Raw genomic sequence first — 11928 nt, 5'->3', positions numbered from 1 at the left:
ATGTATCAAAAGATTTTAGCAAACAACCTCCTTCCGTCTGTAAGTGCATTGAATATGGGTCATGGCAGGATCTTCCCGCATGACACTGACCTGAAACACAGCCAGAACAACTAAGGAGAGGCTCCATAAGAAGCATTTCAAGGTCCTGGAGTGGCCTAGCCCGTCTCCAGACGTGCACCGAATAGAAAATCTTTGGAAGCAGCTGAAACTCAATGTTGCCCAGTGACAGCACCGAAACCTGAAACATCTGTAGAAGATCTGTATGGAGGAAGGGGCCAAAATCCCTGCGGCAGTGTCTGAAAACTTGGTCAAGAACTACAGGAAACGTCTGTAATTGCAAACAAAGGTTTCTGTACCAAATATTAAGTTCTGTTTTTATTGTATCAAATAATTATTTCATGCCATAAAATGCAAATTAATAATGTAAAAATCATACAATGTGACTTTCTGGATTTTCTTTTAAGATTTTATCTTTCACAGTTGAAGTGTCCAAGAATAAGATTTACAGACCTCTCCATCCTTTATAGGTGGGGAAACTCATAAACACATGCATGTTGCATACCTGCCGTGGTGCCATCTGCTGACTACCCAGTTGTTTAGCTATACATGGAGAACAGGAGCAGCTCTCACTGGGGAAAAGGAGAAATGTGGGTTCATAGAGTTATTGGATGGGAAATTACTTCACCATAGAAGGCAATGAGGGGGAGAGTTAAAAGCAAACAAAAACTACTACTATCGGCCCCTGTTGGATTTTTCTATTTCATCTCTACATGTTGTTGGTACTTATAGTTACTTGTAACTTGGAGTTGCTCTACAGGCACAGGAAAGCTGTGTGGGTGGTGGGGGGTACACTGGATACCTCTACCCTCCACCCTCTCGTGAAGATGGCTATAATACATTTATACATGTTACTCAATATTCTTCTAAAAACTAAAAAGTCAGAAGTTCATTTTACAAAAACATAAAGCATGACAAAAGAGAGGAAATGAACGGCACGGGGTTATTTTATGTGGTAAACCTCTCCAGCAGTTCTGAGACTCATGTCCAAAATATATATATTTTGTGGCTTCAGTTTAGAAGAATTTACAGGCAACTTGATGTAAAAAAAAATGCAGCTGTCTGGGGTTGAGGAAATGACAGAAATGGACTAAGGTGCCAAAAAGAGGAAAACATAAAGTGGTGTGATGGGGGCACTTAAATTAACGATTGACAGGCTATCATACAAAAAGGATACACCATGATTAAGGAAATATATGTCTGAAATATGTCAGTTTATGCCTTAATGCAATATTTTGAATATACTTGCAACCGGACAACTGTTAAATATACTTAGTTCTTGTATATTTATTTATTTAGGACTTGTTACCAGATGTGATACTCTAAAATATGACAATGTTTCTTAAAGAAAAAGTAGTAGTTTATTTGGATTCTTCCATCAAAAAAGATTATTACAGTGAAATATGAAAAGAGGTGAAATAGTTATAAAGGGATTGTCCATTTGTTCATAGCAAAGCTTGTATCCTTCTTTCATGGAATTCTGAATGGAAAAGACCTCTGTCATAAGCTTCTCTTGAAGTCACATGTGGTGATTAAGTTACATACCAGCTGTTCATTCAACGTAGTGGCCGAAGAGAGATGTCCTCTCGAGTGTTTGATGGTAGTGAAGAAGAGAGCCCCCTCAGAGTAAGCCCCCCATCTTCCTGCAGGCCATGAATTATATACCTCCCACAGAACATGTTCTCTCTATATGGGGTTGACATTTACCATGAGCTAAATACAGAAATAACCTGTCAGCTAAACCTTCCACAAAAGCAATGTGTTCAGTACAGAACTGAGTGTAATATGAATATAAATCCATAATATTTAACAACAACACCATTAAATTCCCAGATTGCTGCTGGAAACTGCCAGCTCCATAGCCTTGTGCCCCTCTGTTTATGTCTTGTGCGCTCAGCTTATGCAGGGGCATATCTAGGGGGGGCAGCGGGGGCAATTGCCACCTAATGCAGCGGTCCACAGTGTCCTCCCTTGCGGCTGCGCTCTGCTGCCCCCCCCCGGCCTGAGAGTCGGCGGTCCTCTGTGTCAGCTGTCAAGCTGACAGCTGGCGCAGAGAAGGTGTGCATGCCGGCTCCCAGAGAACAATTGTACTAGCATCTATACAGACACCAGTACAATTGAAGCTCTGACTGCCGGGCCAGAGCGATGTCAGCAGCGTGATCAGGTCATGTGATCACGCTGCTGACGTCACTCCCCGGCGCCAAGAGCGAATGCTGGTGGTAAGTGCTCCACTGTGGAGCTGAAGAGACCGAAGATGGGTGGGGATGGGGGCTAATGTGTGGGGGGGTTAATGAGTGGGGATGGGGGTTAATGTGTGTGGGGGGTTAATGAGCGGGGATGAGGTTAATGTTTGGGGGGGTTAATGAGTGGGGATGAATGTTAATGTGTGGGGGGTTAATGAGTGGGGATGGGGGTTAATGTGTGGGGGGGTTAATGTGTGTGGGGGTTAATGAGTGGGGATGGGAGTTAATGTGTGTGGGGGTTAATGAGTGAGGATGGGGGTTAATGTGTGGGGGTTAATGAGTGGGGATGGGGGTTAATGTGTGTGGGGGGGTTAATGTGTGGGGGGGTTAATGAGTGGGGATGGGGTTAATGTGTTGGGGGTTAATGAGTGGGGATGGAGTTAATGTGTGGTGGGGATTTGGAGTGGGGATGGAGTTAATGTGTGGGGGAATTTGGAGTGGGGGGTACATAATGTGTGGGGGATTTGGGAGTAGGGATGGGGGGTTATTGAGTGAGGATGGGGGGTTATTTAATGTGTGGGGGGATTTGGAGTGGGGATGGGGGGTTATTTAATGTGTGGGGGGATTTGGAGTGGGGATGGGGGTTATTTAATGTGTGGGAGGATTTGGAGTGGGGTTGGGGGGTTATTTAATGTGTGGGGGGATTTGGAGTGGGGATGGGGGGTTATTTAATGTGGGGGGGGATTTGGAGTGGGGATGGGGGTTATTTAATGTGTGGGGGATTTGGAGTGGGGATGGGGGGTTATTTTATGTGTGTGAGGGATTTGGAGTGGGGGGTTATTTTATGTGTGTGAGGGATTTAGAGTTGAGATTTGTGGTTATTTAATGTGTGGGGGGATTTGGAGTGGGGATGGGGGGTTGTTTAATGTGTGAGGGATTTGGAGTGGGGATGGGGGGTTATTTTATGTGTGTGAGGGATTTGGAGTGGGGATGGGGGGTCTGTTGTGAGTTCATTTTCCCCTTCACTACTGAGGCCCGAGGAACTCCCTCTTCTGGTAAAGAAAGGTAGTGAGCCTGATTATCAAACACCTGAGTCTGATGATGATGACTGGCTGAGTGGAGTTACTGACTGGATATAAGGCTGCCGACGCCCTTCTGCCCTGCAGGTGATTTCTCTGTGGGATCCTTGGAGACCAGTCTGAATTCCTGCTCCTCTAAAGCTAAGTTTTCTACTCGGCTTTTTGCATTTGTTCTTAGACTTTGTTTTGCTTTGTTTTTCTGGATTTTTGCCATTCCCTGCTGGGGTGTGCTGAATTCCTTTAGCTCTGTCTTCTGAAAATACCTGAGTGCTGATTTAGTTTTTGAAGCCTAGCTGCTTCAGGGTCTTTTTCATATCAGCTTGTTGGCTTATGTCTTTGATAGGGTTTTGGCAGATTGCAGACAGCAACCTTCCTTTCCTGTTCTGTTTAGCTAGCTTGGGCCCCATCGTTTGCTCAGCCTATCTTTCTATCTGTGTGAGTGTTTTTTCATCTTGCTTCACCGTCATTATATGTTGGGGGCTGCCTTTTACTTTGGGGTCTGCTCTGGGGCAGTTTAGATTTCCTTTTCTGTCTTTAGGCTATTTAGCGCTCCGGCTGTGATCGAGGGGTCTAGGGCATCGTAGGAACCCCCCACAGCTACTGCTAGTTGTGTTGATAGGTTCAGGGGTCTGCAATCTGATAGTTGCCAACTTCTCTGGTTTTCTGGACGTAGCTTCTATTTTTGGGTCTGCCTCCTACGGTGACTCAATCATAACAGAATCAACAGAATCACCCGCCATACCGCAGATCCTAGGGTACTCAATAGCAGGAAAGAATATTATAAAAAAAAAAAAAGTGTATATTTTTTCCTCTATATCTCTGAGGCCGTAGGGGGAATTTTTTTTCTCTCAATGGAGATAAAGCAATTGTCTGATCGTGTGGAGCAGCTCGCTGCGGAAGTGCGGGGAATTTCCGCCTACCTTGCTCATTCACATGCTGCTGAACCAAAGATTCCTACACCGGATGTATTTTTTGGGGATCGGTCTAAATTTTTGAATTTCAAAAATAATTGTAAATTATTTTTTGCCTTGAAGCCTAACTCGTCAGGGAGCTCCGCGCAGCAGGTTAAAATTGTCATCTCTTTGCTGCGTGGCGATCCCCAGGATTGGGAGTTTTCTTTGAAACCAGATGATCCTATTCTGACTAATGTGAACGCATTTTTTCAGGCCTTGGGGTTGTTGTATGACGAACCTAATGCCATTAATCAGGCTGAAAAGACCCTGCTGGCATTGAACCAGGGTCGTGATTCTGCAGAATTGTACTGTCAAAAATTCCGAAAGTGGGCAGTACTCACTACCTGGAATGATAATGCCTTGGCTGCTCTCTTTCGGAAGGGGTTGTCAGAAGCCGTAAAAGATACTATGGTGGGATTTCCTGTTCCCTCTGGTCTTGACGATTCTATGTCATTAGCCATTCAGGTTGATCGGCGTTTGCGCGAACGCAAAGCTGCACGAGAGGTGTTGCCACCTGTTGAACAAATGTCTGAACCTATGCAATGTGATAGAGTTTTTTCCAGAGAGCAGCGTCAGGAGTTCAGAAGGCGTAATAGGTTGTGTTTTTTCTGTGGAGATGCCTCACATATTATTTCTGTCTGTCCTAAATGAGAGAAACGCTTTGCACACACGTTTTCTGTTGGTGGTGATCAACCTAAGTTTCTTCTGGCTATTACTCTGATCTGCTCCCTGTCCACATTTTCCGCCAAGGCTTTTGTGGATTCGGGAGCAGCCCTAAACCTAATGGACTTGGATTTTGCTAAACGTTGTGGATTTCCGATGACACCTCTGCAGATGCCTATCCCTTTGAGGGGGATTGATGCTACTCCTTTGGCTAAAAATAAACCTCAGTTTTGGACCCAGGTGGTAATGCGGGTCGCCCCAGATCATCAAGAAAATTGCAGATTTTTGGTGTTGCATAATCTGCATGATACTATTGTTCTGGGGTTTCGCTGGTTACAAATTCATAATCCAGTTTTGGATTGGAAATCTGTGTCTGTGGTGAGTTGGGGTTGTCGGTGTGCCTTTAGTGAGGCTCCGGTGTTTTCCACCTCTCCTCAGTCGCATGATGTTCCTGATTATTTGGCGGACTTTTATGATGTATTTAGTGAGAATGAGTCTGCGTCTCTGCCTCCTCATAGGAGTTATGACTGTGCAATTGAACTGAGCCCGGGGTGTAAATTTCCCAAGGGTCGGCCCTTCAATTTATCTGTACCCGAGCACGAGGCTATGCGATCCTATATTAAGGAGGCGTTGGAGAAGGGTCATATTAGACCATCCTCATCACCCTTAGGTGCCGGGTTTTTTTTTGTAGCCAAAAAGGATGGATCATTAAGACCTTGTATTGATTATCGTGCCCTCAACAAAATTACTGTTAAATATCAATATCCGTTACCCCTGATTTCTGATCTATTCTCCAGAGTTAAAGGTGCTTGCTGGTTTACCAAGCTTGACCTCAGGGGGGCGTATAATCTTATTCGCATTAAGCATGGGGATGAATGGAAGACGGCGTTTAATACTCCGGAGGGACATTTTGAGTACCTGGTGATGCCTTTTGGGCTCACTAATGCCCCTTCTGTCTTCCAGTGCTTCATGAACGATATTTTCCGAGATTTTGTCGATAAATTTTTGATTATCTATCTGGATGATATTTTGATCTTCTCCAAGGATTGGGATTCTCATGTGGAACATATTTGGACTGTGTTCCGGATCTTGAGGGAGAATTCCCTGTATGTCAAAGGATCTAAATGCCTTTTTGGAGTACAGAGGATTTCTTTTTTGGGATTTATTTTGTCCCCGTCAACTATTGAAATGGACCAGGCCAAGGTACAGGCCATTTATGATTGGGTTCAGTCCACTTCTTTGAAGGCCCTCCAGAAGTTTTTGAGTTTTGCTAATTTTTATCGGAAATTTATAGCAAAATTTTCTAGTATTGCCAAGCCATTGACTGATTTGACTAAGAAGGGTGCTGATGTGTTAAATTGGTCTCCGGAGGCTGTTTCTTCCTTTCAGGAGCTGAAGCGAAGATTCACCTCCGCCCCGGTTTTGCGGCAACCTGATGTCTCACTTCCGTTCCAGGTAGAGGTGGATGCTTCTGAGATTGGTGCAGGAGCTGTTTTGTCCCAAAAGGATCCTGTAACATCTAAAATAAATCCCTGTGCTTTCTTTTCCCGAAAGTTCTCTCCATCTGAACGTAACTATGATGTGGGGAATCGGGAACTGTTGGCCATGAAATGGGCATTTGAGGAGTGGAGACATTGGTTGGAGGGAGCTAAGCATCAAGTCGTGGTCCTCACTGACCACAAGAATTTGATTTACCTAGAGTCGGCTAAGCGCTGGAACCCTAGACAGGCTAGGTGGGCCTTGTTTTTTACACGTTTTGATTTTGTGGTTTCTTTTCTTCTTGGAACTAAGAATGTCAAGGCAGACGCCCTCTCTAGGAGCTTCTTTGCTGATTCTCCTGTGGTGACCAAGCCTGCTACCATCTTAGGCGAAGGGGTAGTTCTTTCTGCCATCTCGCCCGACTTGAGACGTGCTCTGGAAGAGTTCCAGGAGGACAAACCTGAGCGTTGTCCCAGTGGAAAGTTGTATGTTCCTGACCAGTGAAGAATAGAGTGATGTCTGAAGTTCATTGCTCTGCTTCGGCTGGTCATCCAGGTATTTTTGGTACTAGAGATCTGGTGAGTCGGTCTTTTTGGTGGCCCTCCTTGTCTCGTGATGTCAGGAATTTTGTGCAGTCCTGTGGGACGTGCTCCCGGTCTAAATCGTGTTCTCACTCTAGTGGGTTGTTGATGCCTTTGCCTGTCCCCAAGAGGCCATGGACCCATATTTCAATGGATTTCATCTCTGATATGCCTGTCTCTCAAAGGATGACTGTTATTTGGGTGATTTGTGATAGGTTCTCTAAGATGGTTCATCTTGTACCACTCCCTAAGTTGCCGTCTTCCTCTGAGTTGGTGCCCCTGTTTTTACAACAGGTGGTTCGCTTGCACGGGATTCCTGAGAACATTGTATCTGACAGAGGAGTCCAGTTTGTGTCTAGATTTTGGAGAACTTTCTGTTCCAAGCTGGGAATTCAGTTGTCCTTCTCCTCTGCTTTTCACCCTCAGACCAATGGGCAGACAGAGAGAACAAACCAGACCTTGGAGTCATATTTGAGATGTTTTATTTCTGCTGATCAGGATGATTGGGTTTCATTTTTGCCCTTGGCCGAATTTGCTTTAAATAATAGAGCTAGTTCTGCCACTTTGATGTCACCTTTTTTTTGTAACTTTGGGTTTCATCCTCGATTTTCTTCAGGGCAGGTGGAGCCCTCTGCCTGCCCAGGTGTTGACACTGTGGTGGAGAGAATGCACCAGATCTGGGACCAAGTGGTGGATAAGTTATCTCTCTCCCAGGAAAAGGCCCAGCGGTTTTCCAACCGACATAGGACCATTGGTCCCCAGTTTAAGGTTGGTGATATGGTGTGGTTATCATCAAAAAATATTGCTATGAAGGTGGCTTCTCCTAAGTTTAAGCCTAGATTTATTGGACCTTACAAGATTTTGGAGATTATTAATCCGGTCTCTTTTCGTTTGGCTCTTCCTGTCATATTTAAAATCCATAATGTGTTCCATAAATCTTTGTTGAAGAGGTTTGTTGAACCTGTTGTTCCGGGGCTGGCACCTCCAGACCCTGTATTGGTTGAAGGTAACATGGAATATGAGGTAGAGAAAGTACTGGATTCCCGTCTGGCTAGACGGAGACTCCAGTATTTGGTTAAGTGGAAGGGTTATGGCCAGGAAGATAATTCCTGGGTCTCTGCCTCTAATATTCATGCCAAAAGATTGGTGTGTGCATTTCATCGGGCTCACCCTGATCACCCTGGTGGCGTGGTTGAGGGTTCGGTGACCCCCTCCTCAAGGGGGAGGTGCTGTTGTGAGTTCATTTTCCCTTCACTACTGAGGCCCGAGGAACTCCCTCTTCTGGTAAAGAAAGGTAGTGAGCCTGATTATCAAACACCTGAGCCTGATGATGATGACTGACTGAGTGGAGTTACTGACTGGATATAAGGCTGCTGACGCCCTTCTGCCCTGCAGGTGATTTCTCTGTGGGATCCTTGGAGACCAGTCTGAATTCCTGCTCCTCTAAAGCTAAGTTTTCTGCTCGGCTTTTTGCATTTGTGCTTACTCTTTGTTTTGCTTTGTTTTTCTGGATTTCTGCCATTCCCTGCTGGGGTGTGCTGAATTCCTTTAGCTCTGTCTTCTGAAAATACCTGAGTGCTGATTTAGTTTTTGAAGCCTAGCTGCTTCAGGGTCTTTTTCATATCAGCTTGTTAACTTATGTCTTTGATAGGGTTTTGGCAGATTGCAGATAGCAACCTTCCTTTCCTGTTCTGTTTAGCTAGCTTGGGCCCCATCGTTTGCTCAGCCTATCTTTCTATCTGTGTGAGTGTTTTTTCATCTTGCTTCACCGTCATTATATGTTGGGGGCTGCCTTTTACTTTGGGGTCTGCTCTGGGGCAGTTTAGATTTCCTCTTCTGTCTTTAGGCTATTTAGCGCTCCGGCTGTGATCGAGGGGTCTAGGGCATCGTAGGAACCCCCCACGGCTACTGCTAGTTGTGCTGATAGGTTCAGGGGTCTGCAATCTGATAGTTGCCAACTTATCTGGTTTTCTGGACGTAGCTTCTATTTTTGGGTCTGCCTCCTACGGTGACTCAATCATAACAGGGGTTATTTAATGTGTGGCGGGATTTGGAGTAGGGATGGGGGTTGTTTAATGTGTGTGAGGGATTTGGAGTGGGGATGGGGGTTATTTAATGTGTGGGGGGATTTGGAGTGGGGATGGGGGTTATTTAATGTGTGTGAGGGATTTGGAGTGGGGATGGGGGATTTAAAGTGTGTGGGGTTTTGGAGTGGGAATGAAGGGTTATTTAATGTGTGTGAGGGATGGGGGATTTAATGTGTGTGGGGAGATTTGAAGACGCAAAATGAAGAGTATGTATGAGGAAGCAGTATGGGGGATGGGTGCAGACAGTATGGGGAGCGAACGGGTTAATGTATGTGGACACAGTATGGGGAGTGAGGGTGATGGGATGTGTGCAGACACAGTATTGGGAGTCGGGGGTATGTGTGAGCAGACAGTATAGAGCATGAGGGGGTAAATATATGAGGAGACAGTATGGTGAACAGAGGGGATGTTAGAGGAGACAGTATGAGGAGGGAGGGGAATAGTGTGAGGAGACTGTATATTGCAGACATTTTTATTTAGGAGCACTATATTGACTCTTCTATCTTTAAGGGATCGTGTGGAGATTTGCTGCAGAAGACCGGAGAAGATGGACGTCTACAGAGACAGCTGTGGATGAGAAAACTCATCATGGGGTCTGGACAAGAAGAAGAAAAGGAGACCGACTGCAGAGACGATGTCATCTATAAGGTACCTGGATGTAAATATTATTTGTGATACTGACTAATTCTCATGTTTTTATTTGTTAGGAACATTAAAGGGGTTCTCCAGGTTTGTGCTGAGTCTGCTGTCATTCTATGTGACTGCAGACTTCTGAATTCTCACAGTGCGCACTGAACGCTGTCAGGATTCTGTCGTGCCAGTAATTTACATACATGCGGTCACATGCTGACTAGACATGTGTGGCCTCACTCAATGAAAATGAACTGAGTGAGGCCGGGTACGTCTAGTCGGAATGTGGCCAGAAGTATATAAATCACATACTTGTGCTGACATGACTGTACATCGGCAAAGGAGAATCCTAAAAGTGTGCAGGTGCATTCATTGTGAGAATTCAGAAGCTGCAATGTCAGGATTCAGCTCCAGTACTCATCACATGGACACTTCACTCATATGCGATTTTCATAGCTATGGTCTTGTGACAACGAGCTTCTCATCCTGCTTTCAGTTTTTTACTGAACATTGAGAGGATTCGGGAGAGCAGCTCGTGGGTACATGGCTAAGTGTGCAAGTCGCATATGTACTTGGGGGGGGCGCCGAACCAAATTCTTGCCCCGGGTGCCAGAAAGCCTAGATACGCCTCTGAGCTTATGTCTAGTATTGGTTTCCTGTTTTGACCTCAACTTGTTTTACTGACTTATTTTGCGTCTTCAGAAACCACTGGAGCCATAGGCGGAGGAGGACATGACTTGGGGATGGGTGGACCTTTACTCCTGCAGCTTTTTTGGTATAGTGGTGTAGATTTTAAGCACGAGTGATGTTTCTTTCAGAGTAAGAAGCACAGTATGTCTGTGCCTGGTGGGTTATTGTGAGGAGGGTGGGGCTTATATAGAACAGGAAATCTGTCTCTCTCCCTCTTTCTTAGGCTGTGTGCACACGCTGCGGATTAGGTGCGGATTCATCAGCGCGGATTTTGTAAAATCCGCAGGTGAAACCGCAGGTCAAAATACCTGCGGTTTTACCTGCGGATTGCTCTGCGGTTTTGCCCTGCGGTTTTTCATCTCCTCAATGGAGGAGATGGCAAACCGCAGGAGAATCCGCAGAAAGAATTGACATGTCAATTCTTTCTGTGGATTGAAAACCGCAGATAATCCGCGCGGAAAATTCCGCACCATCTAGATTGCGGTTTTTGATTCCCATAGGGAATCATGGTACTGTACACCGCAGCAGCCGCAACGGCCAAAACCGCTGCGGAACCGCAGCAAAATCCGCAGCGTGTGCACACAGCCTTACACAGGATGAACAGGAGGAAGCATGTCTGCAGTTTCAGGGAGTATAATACTGGGGATATCACCTCACATTACAGATGATAGGAGCATATTCACCTCAGACATCATGTACCAGTGTAGTATCAGCACCTACATTATGTATGGGATCAATATTACCTCAGCAATTACTGTAGCTGTCATGTCCCTCATGTGCATGCTACATTTTCCTCACAGACTGTGAGACACCTTCTGTGTGACCTCCCTGCAGACATGTTTGATATACTACTCTGCATTCACCTCAGACATTGTGTAGTGTGTACTAGGGTAGTATCAGCTCCTACATCATATATGGGATCCAGATTACCTCAGAAATTCATTTAGCTGCCATGTTCCCTCACTTATTGCAGAGGCAGCGTTTGTGTGACCTCCCTGCAGACATTTCTGATATACCACATTACTGCTGTATTATACAGAGTCTTCATGAGTTCTGGGTTTATGTATGATAGGACAGAGCAGGGACACATGCAGTGTCTGCCATTACTATGGTGGAGCGGGGCAGTCACATGTATTAGAGACACTGGTGAGAGGAGCAGTCGGGGGATGGTATATGTATGATGATGAGAGGCTGCACTTCATGTTAGTGCACTGTATACTGACCCTGCTGTGTGCAGATTATCCCCCCTTCCCAGTAAGGCCTCTTTCACACATCAGGTTTTCGCCGTCAGGCGCGATCCGGCGCTTTTGACAGAAACCGGATCCGGCGAAATGCAATGCCGGATCCGGTTTCCCCCCCATTGACTTGCATTTGCGCCGGATCGCGCCGGATGGCCATGCGTTTCATCCGGTTTTCGCCGGATCCGGCAATGTGTCGCGATCCGGCGTCTGGAAAAAACGTCTACTGTAACGTTTTTTGTCTCCGGCGAAAAAGCTGGACACGCCGGATCCGGCGCGTCCGGCTTT

Source organism: Dendrobates tinctorius, unplaced genomic scaffold (genome assembly GCF_039654945.1).
Source record: "Dendrobates tinctorius isolate UK_male_01 unplaced genomic scaffold, ASM3965494v1 ptg000019l, whole genome shotgun sequence".
Lineage (NCBI taxonomy): Eukaryota > Metazoa > Chordata > Amphibia > Anura > Dendrobatidae > Dendrobates > Dendrobates tinctorius.
The sequence above is the reverse complement of the archived record's forward strand: the minus strand, read 5'-3'. Positions refer to the sequence as shown.